The 13,948-nt window shown below is 37.9% G+C and overlaps 1 protein-coding gene across 2 annotated transcripts in view; it reads right to left on the bottom strand.

Moving 5' to 3' along the window:
* The window catches only part of si:dkeyp-9d4.3 (caskin-1), an 89,045-nt gene that overhangs the window by 73,492 nt on the left and 1,605 nt on the right, over positions 1–13,948 (bottom strand). The gene's annotated exons all lie outside the window — the stretch shown is intronic.

Here is a 13,948-nt window from a genome sequence, read left to right as displayed (position 1 = left end):
TTGAGTGAAAGACTGCTTGTATGGATTTTACTGATGGTTACATATAAATCACTGAAAAGAATTAACCAAATATCATTTAATATAAAAATGGATAATATATTGATCATGATAACTATTGATTAAGATAAAATACTGATTATTTATTTAGACAGAAATAACACAATATACTACAGAGCAAAGCTACTCCATAATCTTTCAAAAGTGGAGATCAATATTCCTCTATTCCTATTTTTGTAATAATGTGTTCATTCATGGTAAATCCTTTTAAAATTTATCGTTATACAGTGTTTGTACTAAATTGAAACAACTCTGCTGCACTAAATACACATTATATATTGATAGTAATTTATTTGTTATACAGAAAGAGTCTCCTAGTTGCTCAGGTCTAAACAAGAAGACCAGCAGGGACTGAGAAAGTGAGTCTGGGCACGTCTGTGTCGAGGCTACGGAGGCTCAGTCAAGGCCCTCACACTTACAGACAGCTCCACGATATGAGACCAATTATCACTCCCTCCCTCCTCATCTGAGAGATGAAACAACATAAACAACACTGGGTATTCAAAAACCACCCTTCATTCATTTCATTAATACCTATGTCTGCCACAATAAAACAGTCTGAACGATATATTGTGCCAGAAATATCTGTGATAAAAAATATAAGTGATAAGAAATGACCATATAGCATTGGTAAAACGATGAAAGTTTAACGGTGCGCGTCCATTGGCACTTTTCTTCAACGCATGTCACCATTTCAAATGAGGCAACAGATGTAGTCAATCATAAGTTTAAGATCTTACATTTTTAGTAAACCTCACTGTAATCTGTAGTTCTATAAATCCATATTCCGCCATTTTTAGCCTCTCTTCTGTGTTTGAAAGGCGCCTGTTTTGTGTGTGTGAGGCTCCTATGTGTGTGCGTGGCGTAGCAGCCTGCTCTTCCCTGATTGGCTGGACGCAGCGCGGCGTCTAGATTCATTTGAATAAAGTTGAGATCTGCTCAACTATTTTTTCGGCGGAGGGCGGGGCAGTGCTCAACGCAACGCAACCCAGCATGCGGCGTGGCATGCGGCGGCTCTCTGCATTGAAATGAATGGGATGCGTCGGGGCTTTAGTGCCAGTGGATGCGCACTGTAATAATGCAATTGCACCCTTTTAAAGAGAAAATTAACTTCTAATTAAGATGCATATATTAGCCGTTGAAATATGTCTAGAAATAAAAGATTAATAAAATAAGCCACTGTTTTTAAACAAAGTTAACATACTCAAATGTAAATTTTGGAGCATTGCTTTGAGAATTTGATTGCATTTAGGAACAAGACAATTAATGAGGTCAGGATTTTGGACGATCACCACCACCTACCTCATCCTCAAATCCTCAACACACCCCAAAAGAACTGGATGGAGCACAATCATTCCTGAGAACTTCCACTTCTTCTTCTCCACAGCTCAATGCTGGGGGGTTTTATACCTCTCTAACCCATGCTTTGCATTAGGCACAGGACCAATATATTCACGTCTATCTGCTATCAATCCTTTTCGTAAAAAAACCTGAGAGTAAAGATTTATGTTGGTAATATCCAATATTAACAACTAATTATTATTTTAGTTGTCAACTAATCTGATGATTATTATTTTGATGTCCTCCATCTCTGACAATGAAATTTGTAGTCGACAAATTTAAATAATCGACAATCGATCATTGCAGCCCTTGCTGGTGAAGAACCTTTACATTAACTTCTTTAAACATTTAAAAGCTTCCTTACACATATATCTTTGCCAGAAATAGTAATATTTATAGTATTTATAGTAATAACTTATTGCATTAGTAAAAGTAGTTTTTGTAGCATTTTTATTTGTAAGAGTGTGGAAGATCAATGAAAGATCTATTCATGTAGAATATTTTTTGCTTACATTTTTACTACAAAAAAAATACATTTATGGAAATCAGAGGCCAGACAAACTTAAAAAAAAAACTAGATTGGAGTCCCACATGCACAGATATTTTAAATCACTCCAGTCTGCCACTTGAAGCATCTCTAAGCTTTATGCTATTCATGAAGGATTTATGAATGTCCTAAAGCCAGGAACCTATTTCATGCTCACAAATTTTCTCCAGTACATCGCCACACATGCATATGAGAAAGGCTGACAAATCTCCTGTTCCTTTCATTTGTTACAGAAAAGCCAGCAAATGTCACCACGAAAAAGAGAGGAAATCTTGGGAAACTCTGATAATAGCTCACTCTCGTTCTCTTCTCCCGTCTGTCACGTGTTCACGCACCCAGGGGCACAAGACTGCATGTCTTAGGAAGATTAAAGCCTTCAAAGGTCAGTTATGTCTTCTGGATACACACTCTGTCAGAACAGTCAAAGAATTACAAAGGATAATAAAGTGAGCTTGAGCTGATCTTAGGAGGAAATGCTCGATAATGAAGTGACCAGGCTAATTCAGCTTTACAAGAACAATGAACCTTCTCAAAACAAAAGAAAGTTTCTAGACACCGTCACATACAGAATTTCTTCAGAAATCAAGGAAAAAATGGGGACTTTGTTCCTTATTCTGCTGTAGTAACATCTCTACTTAACTTTTCAGAGTTAAGCACATTGTTATGAGGATTTGAGAGCGTTTAGGGTACGTCCAAAAGTATTAGGATTTTTTTTTAAACTGAAGTTGAGTTTTTATCCACACAGAGAGGAAAATGCTGTATAAATGTGTAATAATAAATCATAAATATGCTAGCCCTTTACAGCCTGTCAGAGCGTACCTCATGTAGACAGACCTCAATTTATGAACAATACAGGAAGAAATTACAGTGATTTCCCTCAGGGCTGTGTGATATGGCAAAAACTGATGTCATGATTTCGGTTTTGATAACAATATTTGGTAAATAGTGGACCATATTTTGACTAAATGCAACTGAATGTCCTTTATTATTTGTATATATTTATTTATTTAATTTATTCATTAATACTACATGGATATATCAACTTGTCATCAAGTAGTGAGTAATCCAGCTCAGAGAAACAGTTAACATTGACACTTACTTACTCCTGCTTTAACCTGAGTCTGGCTGAATCAAACAAATGTTCAAATTTGAAGATAGGGACAAATACACTGCATGGCCAACAAAAAGTCTTCACCTGAATTTAACTGAGTAAATGATGTGGGGTTGATGCTGCAGTTGGTCTGCAGGTCTAGGTTCAGCAACAGTATGTGCTGAAAGAATGAGGTCAGCTGACTACCTGAATATACTGAATATAGACCAGGTTATTCCATCAATGGACTTTTTTCTTCCCTGATGACACAGGCATATAACAAGATAACAATGTCAGGATTCATGGTGCTGGAATTGTGAAATAGTGATTCAGGGAGCATGATATCATCATTTTCACACATGGATTGTTCACCACCAATCACATACATTTTAAATAACAGATTCTTGTTTGTTTTAGGGCTCTGATTATTTAAACAATGTTAGTATGTATTAATTGATTACATTCAATACATTTTAGAATTGGTTAAATTATGTAGATAATAATATGAGTTTTCAAATAAATAGGTGTAAATGCATAAAAATTAGAGTCCAGACCTTACCCTAATTGAGAATCTTTGGGGTGTGCTGGAGAAGACAGCGGTCAGACTCTACCATCATCAAAGCTGCAAGATCTTGGTGAAAAATTAATGCAACACTGGATTGAAATAAATCTTGTAACATTGCAGAAGCTTATCGAAACGATGTCACAGTGAATGTGTTAATCAAAGTTAAAGGCTTTATCTTGAACATTTGTTTGATTCAGCCAGACTCAGCTTAAAGCAGATGCAGGTTAGTCCCAATGTTACCTGTTTCTCTGAGCTGGATTATTCACTACTTAATAATAAGTTGATGTACTCATTAGAAAAGTAGGTAAGTCTTGATGTTTGATATTATATGTGGGTCATGCCTGCATGTCACTCAGTGCATGCCTTGGGTGGGTTCTGAATGATATTGCAATTAGTTTCAAAATTATATCACTTTTATTGTGATATATATTGATATTAAATTATTGTCTAGATCAGGTTTACTTTACAGGATGTAAACAAGTATTTCTTATTGAGTCAGAAACTGTCTTGCACCCTCTCAATTTTTCTCAGACTGTTTTGAAAACAGATTTTAAAACATCTCTTCCTGGAGAATGTGGACTGAAGACCTAAATGCAAAGAAAACCCTGTGTGTTAAGGAATTATAAGAATATATTAATGAGGTCAGGTAGTTGTGCAATTAGTGCTGGCCCTACATCTCATCCCAAAGGTACTGGCAGTGTTGGGAAGGTTACTTTTAAAATGTAATCCCTTACAGATTACTGATTACATCACTCAAAATGTAATTTGTAACGTAATCAGTTACATTACTTCAAGTGAGTAACGTAATCTGATTACTTTGGATTACTTACAATATTGTCGTTTTTTTAAGCCTGAATGAATGTAGCAACCACATATTGCATATTATTCTTTTATTTTTCTTTCCAGTTAACAAATAGATAAACAAATAAAAAAGCCTTTTCAATCACTCTATAAAAATACTTATGAAACCATTTCATCAAACAATTTTATGAAACACTTCTATAAATTGATAATAAAACAACTTAAAACCAAACAATGTAACAACAACTGTAAGCTATCTACTTGCAGGTTTGCCACCAGTGTTAATTTTGACAACAAATTTTGATTTAGTCTTAGTTATAGTCTTGTGACGAAAATAGCATTTAGTTTTAGTCACAATTTAGTAATTTAGTCAACTTAGTTTTAGTCGACTTAATGTCATAAGAATATAGTCTACTAAAATTACAGTAAATTTAGTCGACTAAAATGTAAAGGGTGTAAATGTAAATGCTTTTTCATCAGTTCCCTTGAATTATTAACTATACACTTATACGAAATGAAACATTTAATAACCACTTGAGTAATATTGTTAATGTTTGAATGTGAAATATATTTCTATATGATTTAATGTATATTATTATTATTATAGGTGTGTGACTATATATATTTTACATTTAAAATTTTGCTCTAGAAATCAGGTCATAAAACAACTGAATAGTTAAATTATAGTTTAAACAGAGCTGTAGATGCAAAAACAGCTTTTAAATGATCTAGTTTTATCTCCAGCAGTAACCCAGCACTCCTACTGGAGCTACAGTCTATAAATGAGATCAGAAACTCACATTCACACACTGTCCTGTAGAGATGCTCTCAGGATGTACTGAGAGACTTCATGAGTTAAAGTGAGAAACTTATGAGAAAGTGCTGTAAGAAACTTTACACAGACTTTTGGGTTCATAGATTCACTTATTTTATTGTTTTATTTTCGTTATATTATTGAGTTCCTTTCTGACCTGTTCCTGCTTTAACACTAGCTATATCTTTCCCAGTGTGAGACTAAACAGATGATCTGATCTTAATGAGTGAGTTCTGTATCAGTTCTGTGTTTTAGTGCACTGCTGAGTTAAACACATCAGCTCATGAAATAACATCAGTATTAAAACGCGGATCTCTGCATGGAGATCTGTGTGACTCTGCTCTGCAGAAGCTGAAAGATTAGTGGTGTTTTTACCGGAGATTGAGTCGCTCCACGCGGTTTACACGTTATCTTGTTTTTCGCGACGTCAAAGGAGAAATATATCGCCTCTCCTCTCTCTCTCCCTGCTGAACACTGTCGAGTTAACTTCCAGTCGAGCTCCGTAAGTATCGACAGGTTAATTCCCGGGTTTGTAACTGAGCGCGCGGCGCCTCCGCTAAAGTAGCAGTGATTGGATCTCTTCCTAACTGGTCCCTACCTTTCACAGAACTAAATCAGTCTGATTGGATTTCGTCCCTGCCAAACATTTTCGTCTCGTTTTTATTCGTTGACCAAAATGTCAGTTAATTTCGTCTCGTTGTGTGAGCGTGGAGCCGCTGTCTGCCCCTCCTCCCTGTGTGTGTGTGTGTGCAGCGAGATGGGAGAAGGGGCAGACAGTTCCCTGTCATATCAGAGCGTATTCACCGCAAAATGTTATTTGCGTTTTGTCAGTGTTGGAATAGCAAAAATAGGAAAGTACCGCAATGTAATCCTTTAATTTTAGCAGAGTAACTGTAATCTGATTACCATTTATTGAAGCAGTAACTGTAACGGATTACAGTTACTTATAATTTGTAATCTGATTACGTAACGCCGTTACATGTAATCCGTTACTTCCCAACACTGGGTACTGGACGGAGCTCCATCACTCCAGTTAACACAGTTTCATGTTCAGAGGCTTTGTACCAGTGGTCTCTTTAACTGGGCATTTTCTGTCATTGATTGAAGAAAGATTTAAAGAGATCTGAGATGAAACACGAAGTTTAAAAAATAAGTAATTCAAGAAGCATTCAGTAGGTGGCAATTGTGTGCGAAATAAATTCACATATCGCCTCATCACTGAGGTTGTTGTGTATATTAATTATTACATAATATTAATTACTATATAATAGTTATTGTATAGCAATGGATTTTTGAAGATTTTTTTCCAACATGTGGAAGAATAGGGTGCAATTTTTTTTTACAGCATCACAGAAACCACCTGGAATACCACAGCAACCACATATAAACAGCCTAGCAAGACGTGGATAACCCATTTAGCTGTGCAACCATTCTGCATATCCTTAGCAGTTTTTTAGGTTAAAAAAGGTAAGGAAATTTCACTTTATTTAATTAAGACACAAAATATAAAAATGACGGCTACAGTCATATAAAGAAAATGTTACATAGCCTAAATCATATTATATTTTTATATATTTTTTGTGTAAATAAACACCTTTTTATACAGGACCTTGCTATTGCATTTTAGTGTTTTAAGTGGTGGGGACCTTATAATGATTTTTTTTTTTTAAGCTTAGGTTTCAGCCTATATTGATCCAATCAGATCTCATTAAGCGGTGTAAATCCACATTGATTATGATCTGTCCAGCACAACCTACAATTACTGTTACTCGTGTTACACAGGTGGGTGAATGTAGTGTCAGGAGTCTCCCTTCCTCATTACTCATTTTCCTTATTTTCCAAACAGGGGGGGGGGGGGGGTGGCGGGGGGGTGGCAATCTTAGTTTACTTTGTGTTAGAAGTTTGTGTTTAAGTACAGCCTATTGAAATTGATTACAACCACAGCAATAATACTCAATTATAGCTGGAAGAAAAGGAGGTCTTCACTATAAACAATATACAAAAAAATTATCAAATCAAACTATCAACCACTAGCTGACAGCACCCTGGCTTACCAGAACATTCAGGGTTCCTCACTGTAGCACTGAAAGGCGGCATATATTAGTGCTAAGCGCCGCTAACCGCAGCTAGCGCTGCTGCTAACTGTGGCTAACGCGGCTAATGCTATTTTTCATGGGAGAAATCTGTGTAGATTAACATCCAGCACTTGTTTGACTGTAAAGAATTACAATTTTGTTTACTTATTTGCCCCCAGTGGCGAGACCTGTTTGAGTTAGAAGGGAAACATGTCGACACCCTTATTCCATATTATTGTCTCTTAAAATGTGCCTTATAATCTGTTGTGCCTTAAGAATGAAAATAGACGTTAATTGATAGTGCGCCTTATAATACGGTGCCCTTATAGTCTGTAAAATATGTTAAGTCAATCCACCCAAATGGCTGTATGTACGGCTACAAAGCGCCAGTAAAGTGATGTATTGGGTGCTTGTAAGGTTCTTAGTTTAGCTCCTATAGGCTTACATCTGCTTAAAAGGAGCTTTATAACCAAGTTTATTTATCCTGGTAAGATCAGACACTAGGGCTGCAAAGATTATCTCACATAATCGTCAACGTTGACCATAAATCGGTATGGAATTTCATTGTTAATGCATCATAAATGTGTGATGGATCACACTACCCCGTGTACTAGGCTCACATACTCGAGTCTCCAAAATGGTAAACACACCAGATAAGGGACAAGACAACCCCCATACTAACTGTACATCTCCTCATTATATGTTTAAACATATTCTTAGCGTTTAAATCCCACAATCATTGCCTTCTGCTGTAGTTGGGCTGAAAGAGAGAAAGCAGTCAGCGAGTTTTTATGCAAGCTGTAGCCAGGGTTGCCAGGTCCAGCAAAAAAAAAAATAACCTTCCCAAAGTCTGTCTAAAACAGTACACTTTTATTTCGGTTTGCACCTAAGGCTTTTTGGCAGCGTAAAAAAAAAATAAAAGTAGCAAATAAAACGCTCACCTCATAATTTTCACAGATGACTATCAAACAAGTCCAGATTGGCTCAAAAACCTTGAACCTGGCAACTCACATTACAGAGGCAATTCAAGAGTGCAGTACAAAAGGAAACATTAATACTAAAAGAAGTAAATGCTAATAAATGTAATGGCAGTTTACATAAATGGCAATTGATCTAATGGCAATTTACATAAATAAAAAATATTGACTATTTATACATTTCCCTCTCAGTATAATTATTACAAAAAAATTATTTGCAACAGAAGAGACTGATTAATTTTTTTTTGTCAAAACATGATCAAATTTAAAAGAATATTGTATGTTAATATTTCATTTAATATCTCATTTCAAGACATATTTAAGTAAATTTGTCTGAAAATAACAATCTGGCATGTGAAAATGTCTACTATAATAATTTTATACTATCAAAAATATTTTAACTACCTGCAAAATCTGTCTAAAACATGCTTTGGATTGGAAGCTTCACCAGTGGGAAACACAAATGGAAGACACAACAAAAATAACCTGACTATCCGACTAATCCCAAACTAACTTCCGTAGTTAAATAAAGGTAAATTATAATTATTAAAAATGTACTCAGGACAAATAAAGGACAAATAAAAAATAATTGTTGACTATTCGACTAATAAAAAAAAAACTATTGTCAGATTAGTCAACTACTAAAATAGTCATTAGTTGCAGCCCTATCAGACATATGGGCATTTGGGTGGATGTTAAAAATTGAGTGTTTAATTTAACCATTTAGGGGTTGGACAGTGAAACTGAAACACCTGTCATTTTAGTGTGGGAGGTTTCATTGCTAAATTGGCGCAGCCTGGTGGCCAATCTTTAATCTTTAATTTCACATTGCACCAGTAAGAGCAGAGTGTGAAGGTTCAATTAGCAGGGTAAGAGCATAGTTCTGCTCAAAATATTGCAATGCACACAATATTATGGGTGACATATCAGAGTTCAAAAGAGGACAAATTGTTGGTGCATGTCTTGCTGGCGCATCTGTGACCAAGACAGCAAGTCTTTGTGATGTATCAAAAGCCACGGTATCCAGGGTAATGTCAGCATACCACCAAGAAGAACAAACCACATCCAACAGGATTAACTGTGGACGCTGTAAGAGGAAGCTGTCTGAAAGGGATGTTCGGGTGCTAACCCGGATTGTTTTCAAAAAACATAAAACCACGGCTGCCCAAATCACGGCAGAATTTAATGTGCACCTCAACTCTCCTGTTTCCACCGGAACTGTCCGTCGAGAAAATAAATTATTGTGGTCTAAACCAGGTGTTTTAGTTTCATTGTCCAACCCCTGTAGATCTTTATATGTCCTCTACTTAGAAGGTGATGGATATATAAGTCATATATGTTGTATATGGTGCCCCTCAACAGTCAACACTTGAGTTCTAAAGCTAGATAGCTATGCTCTAAATACAATAACCATGTTTATCATACTTGTGTTGGACACAGATGGAATGTGGCCTTCATATTTAAACGTTCCGTGCACACGTGAACACACACATACACACTAGTGAGAACACACACACACATACATATATACAGAAAGCACATAGTAAGCACACATACCATTATTGCAATGCCTGGAGAGCAGGGGGAGTTGAAGGCCTTACTCAAGGGCCCAACAGTGGCAGCATGCTGGACCCGGGTATTAAACTCACAACAACCCTGTGATCAATAACCCAGTGTTCTAACCGCCGAGCCTCCCCTGCCTGTGCTGTTCAGTAGATGTTGAGCAGAATACTGAAATGGTGGTTTAGCATAGCTAAATTCTTTATGATCAGTTTCCACAGCAGTAGCCTATGTCAAGTAATAGAGTACAAATACTTTCTTACCTTACTTAAATACAATTTTGGCTATCTATACATGACGGTAGTGATTATAATTCAGACAACTTTTTACTTCTCCTCGTTAAATTTTCATTTTTCCACAATTATCTGTACTTTCTACTCCCTACTGTTTTCATTCTGGCTTCTCATAGCTCAAACAATGCTGATATCCAGATAAATCTCTTCATTAGGATGGAATGAATCTGATTGTGGTTGGATAAGAAGTATAAACATATATCATTCTGTCAGCCTATTGGTTTATACGCTATCCATCAAACTCAGCAAGAACATAGCAGAAGTATGTAGCCTACTATGAAGATGATCCGTGCAGAGACTCAAGAGAACTCCAGACAAACGTTACAACTAAGCTTCTTTAGTATATTTACATTGTACTAAAATACATTCATTTACAATGGGCATATATGCTGCTAAAACAGGAAGCCTAGTGCATCCTAAATTTATCAACATTAACATTTTAATATAACATTAAAGTCATTGAATGTGAAAATAGAATGTGTGAAAATGTGTTTTGGGGAAGTGATAGTGCACTAGAGACTCAGGTTTAGCCTAAGCTTTTGTCCTTAATAGCATTTTTTCTTACATTACTTTTACATTTATATTTTTGTAGTTTTTAAACAAGTACCTTTACACTTTTACTTAAAGAGTAAAAAGCTTGAGTCAATACTTCAGCTTCTACATAAGCATTTTTCCCATTTTCTTCACAATTTACACGGCCAATTACCCAACCCACTCATTAGGACTCCCCCAATCACTAGTGATGCCCCAACACACCAGGAGGGTGAAGACTAACACATGCTTGCTCCGATACATGTGAAGCCAACCACTGCTTCTTTTCGAGCTGCTGCTGATGCAGCATTGCTGAGCAGCCAGTGCACTCAGAGGAAAGCACAGAGGCTCGGCTCCGATACATCAGCTCACAGACGCCCTGTGCTGCGGACATCACCCTAGGAGTGATGTGGGGAGAGAGCGCCATCTACCCACCCGGAGGGAGCAGGGCCAATTGTGCTCCCTCTGAGCGCCGGCAGCTTGATGGTAAAGTCGCATGAGCTGGGGTGTGAACCTGCGACCTCCTGCTCATAGTGGCATTAGACCGCTGGACCACTCGGCGCCCTCTACAGAAGTATTTTAAATCCCTATTATTTAATTACTTTTCGTTATACTACATGAATAATGAATGTGAATATTTTTGACAACATTCACTTTGAATAGGATACGACCATAAACCATAAATTTGATAAGAAATGAGCAGAAATTGGTGTATGAAACAAACAGAGCGACTAGAGAAACAAATAATGAAGGGCACTGTCATTAAAGGTGTAGTGAATCATGATATATATCTATATATACCACCTCCATTCACACCCAACATTCTGAAATACAACATTTCTAGCATAGTATTGTCCATACAAAGAAATCCCTATTTTGACACCATTAACAAGCTCGAAGTAGCTCCACAATCATTTGTACAATTCTGAGGGCCCTGATATTTAAAATGAAGCATTGAGAACACGTGATTCATCAGCTGTAGGTTCGATCTGGATAGTCAGTCGACTAATCGGGATTTAATTTCCAGACGGTGGCACTTCACTATACCCCTGAACAGAGATGGGTTACTCAACAAAAGTTCCTACTCGTTATCATGTTTCACTGCACTCCAAGTCAGTTTCACACTGGATTTCTCCTTTACATAGGTTATCAAACAGACTGACAAGGTTGACATGTACACATGAACACCAGCTTGATCAAATCAAGGAAGAACATTATTAAGACATCAAAGATTTTATATATGCCAAAGATATAATAGGACCCAGGATAAAGATTCAAATTAGGGTAATCATTAAATTAGCAGTAGTTTAATGTAATGACCTTGGTCCTAGGTGCTTCTTAGGCTGAAATTTAATTCTGGAATTGACAGCACTAGGGCAAGTCCACAGAGGCCATTGTCAGAATTGTGGGCTACAAAGAGGACGCACTAAAACGATGCTCTGAGATGGACTGCAAACCCAAGGCCTAGTTTTACAGGATTCAGATCAAACCATTATAAACTGTGTCAGGCAAGTCAACTTCTGACCTGAGGCTATTCTTCAAATTACGCAAACGAAGTGTGCACTTCTTTATTTACTAATTACGCCTGTCCTTGCGGATAGCCAAGGTGACACAGATTTTTTCACAGGATAAAAAAGAAGGGCATTTTAAGCACAGCTCAGTTGTGTCACACACACACTGACACACACACACACACACACACACACTGAGCGTGGCCTGTTTCCATTTCGAGCAGCTCCTCCTACCACGGCATGAAACGATTTCTGCCACCACCTGGGATGTTACCCGGCATTTCAATTATAGACATGTGTGCACGCCTGCGTGGACACACCCGCGTGCGTGTGCTTTGGCCCAGCGGCACACTCTCATAACATCAGTGTCAGCAGTGTTTGCACAGACTAATGCAACCGTGCACTGAGGAGAAGAAAAACAGAAGAACACTCCCCGGCAAGACCTACAGATCCACAACTCTCAAACAGGGTTGCGTAGTAGTGACGTCAAAAAAAAAAAACACTAAAAGGATGGCTCACGTCAGCGTGGACACGCGCCCGAACAGCTGAGCGGCCTTGCTCTCTCTCTCGCTCTTCTATCGCTCTTCTCTCACTCTCTCTCTTTTTATCGTTCTCTCCCTCCAACACACAAGCACACTCACACTCTTCATTACGATGGACATCTGGCACCTCTTACCAATAATCCTCCCTCCCCCCGTCCCCATCCCATACTAGCTTTGCCACTGGCCCAGGAGCAATGACAACGGAAAATAACGTAACTAACAAAACACCGGTAACAACAATAACACAATAAAAAAACACATTAATCAACATATTACATTATATACAAATATATTTTCCGAATGATGAACCCAAGTGCTCCACTTGCCTAAGAATCATTTTCCCTGATTCATCTCTTTAATCATGTGAGATCTGGAGCCACCTGCCATTAGTCGCACGCTTTGATCTGGACATCAAAGCGGATTTTGGCTTTATTTTCCTTCATTTTTTTCATACCGTCACACACAGTAGGGGGTGTGCGACCTTCCAGTGCAGGGCTGATAACCGTGTGGCACCTAACCCTCGAACCTGTGAGACGCAGGCGGTAGAAATGGGCGTGTTAGAGTGTACGAGAGCGAACGAGAGAGTATCTGTCTGTGTGAGAGACGATGAAAGTGGTCTGATTGTTGTTTATTTATCTTTACGTGGCATATATATATATAATTTTGGGCCACTTTTTAGTTTTAGGGAACTAAAATTAAAACAATAAAATATAATGTGAACAGCTGAACAACCCAAAACAATGGATCTGAATCAGATTGGGACCAGTCTAAACAGGATATATTTATGTGAGAGGGCTGGGAGGTTAATCAAATAATTTAATTTCATTTGGTTCCCTTATGTCTGCAAATTATAAACAATATACCGGAAATTCAATCAAATAGCGCCTCGACCTTCCAACACCACCACCCCATCAACAAATAGCGCTGCGATCCCCCTCACCCATCAACAAATAGCACCACAAAATCCAAGCACCACCACTCCATCAACAAATAGCGCTGCGATCTCCCAACGCCACCACCCCATCTGCAAATAACACTGCAATTCCCCCACCCGACAACAAATAGCGCCTCGACCTCCCAACACCACCACCCCATCAACAAATAGCGCCTCGACCTCCCAACACCACCACCCCATTAACAAATAGCGCCTCGACCTCCCAACACCACCTCCCCCATCAACAAATAGCGCCTCGACCTCCCAACACCACCACCACGTCATCAATAAATAGCACTGCGATCCCATG

Source organism: Astyanax mexicanus, chromosome 21 (genome assembly GCF_023375975.1).
Source record: "Astyanax mexicanus isolate ESR-SI-001 chromosome 21, AstMex3_surface, whole genome shotgun sequence".
Taxonomy (NCBI): domain Eukaryota; kingdom Metazoa; phylum Chordata; class Actinopteri; order Characiformes; family Acestrorhamphidae; genus Astyanax; species Astyanax mexicanus.
The sequence above is the reverse complement of the archived record's forward strand: the minus strand, read 5'-3'. Positions and strand labels throughout refer to the sequence as shown.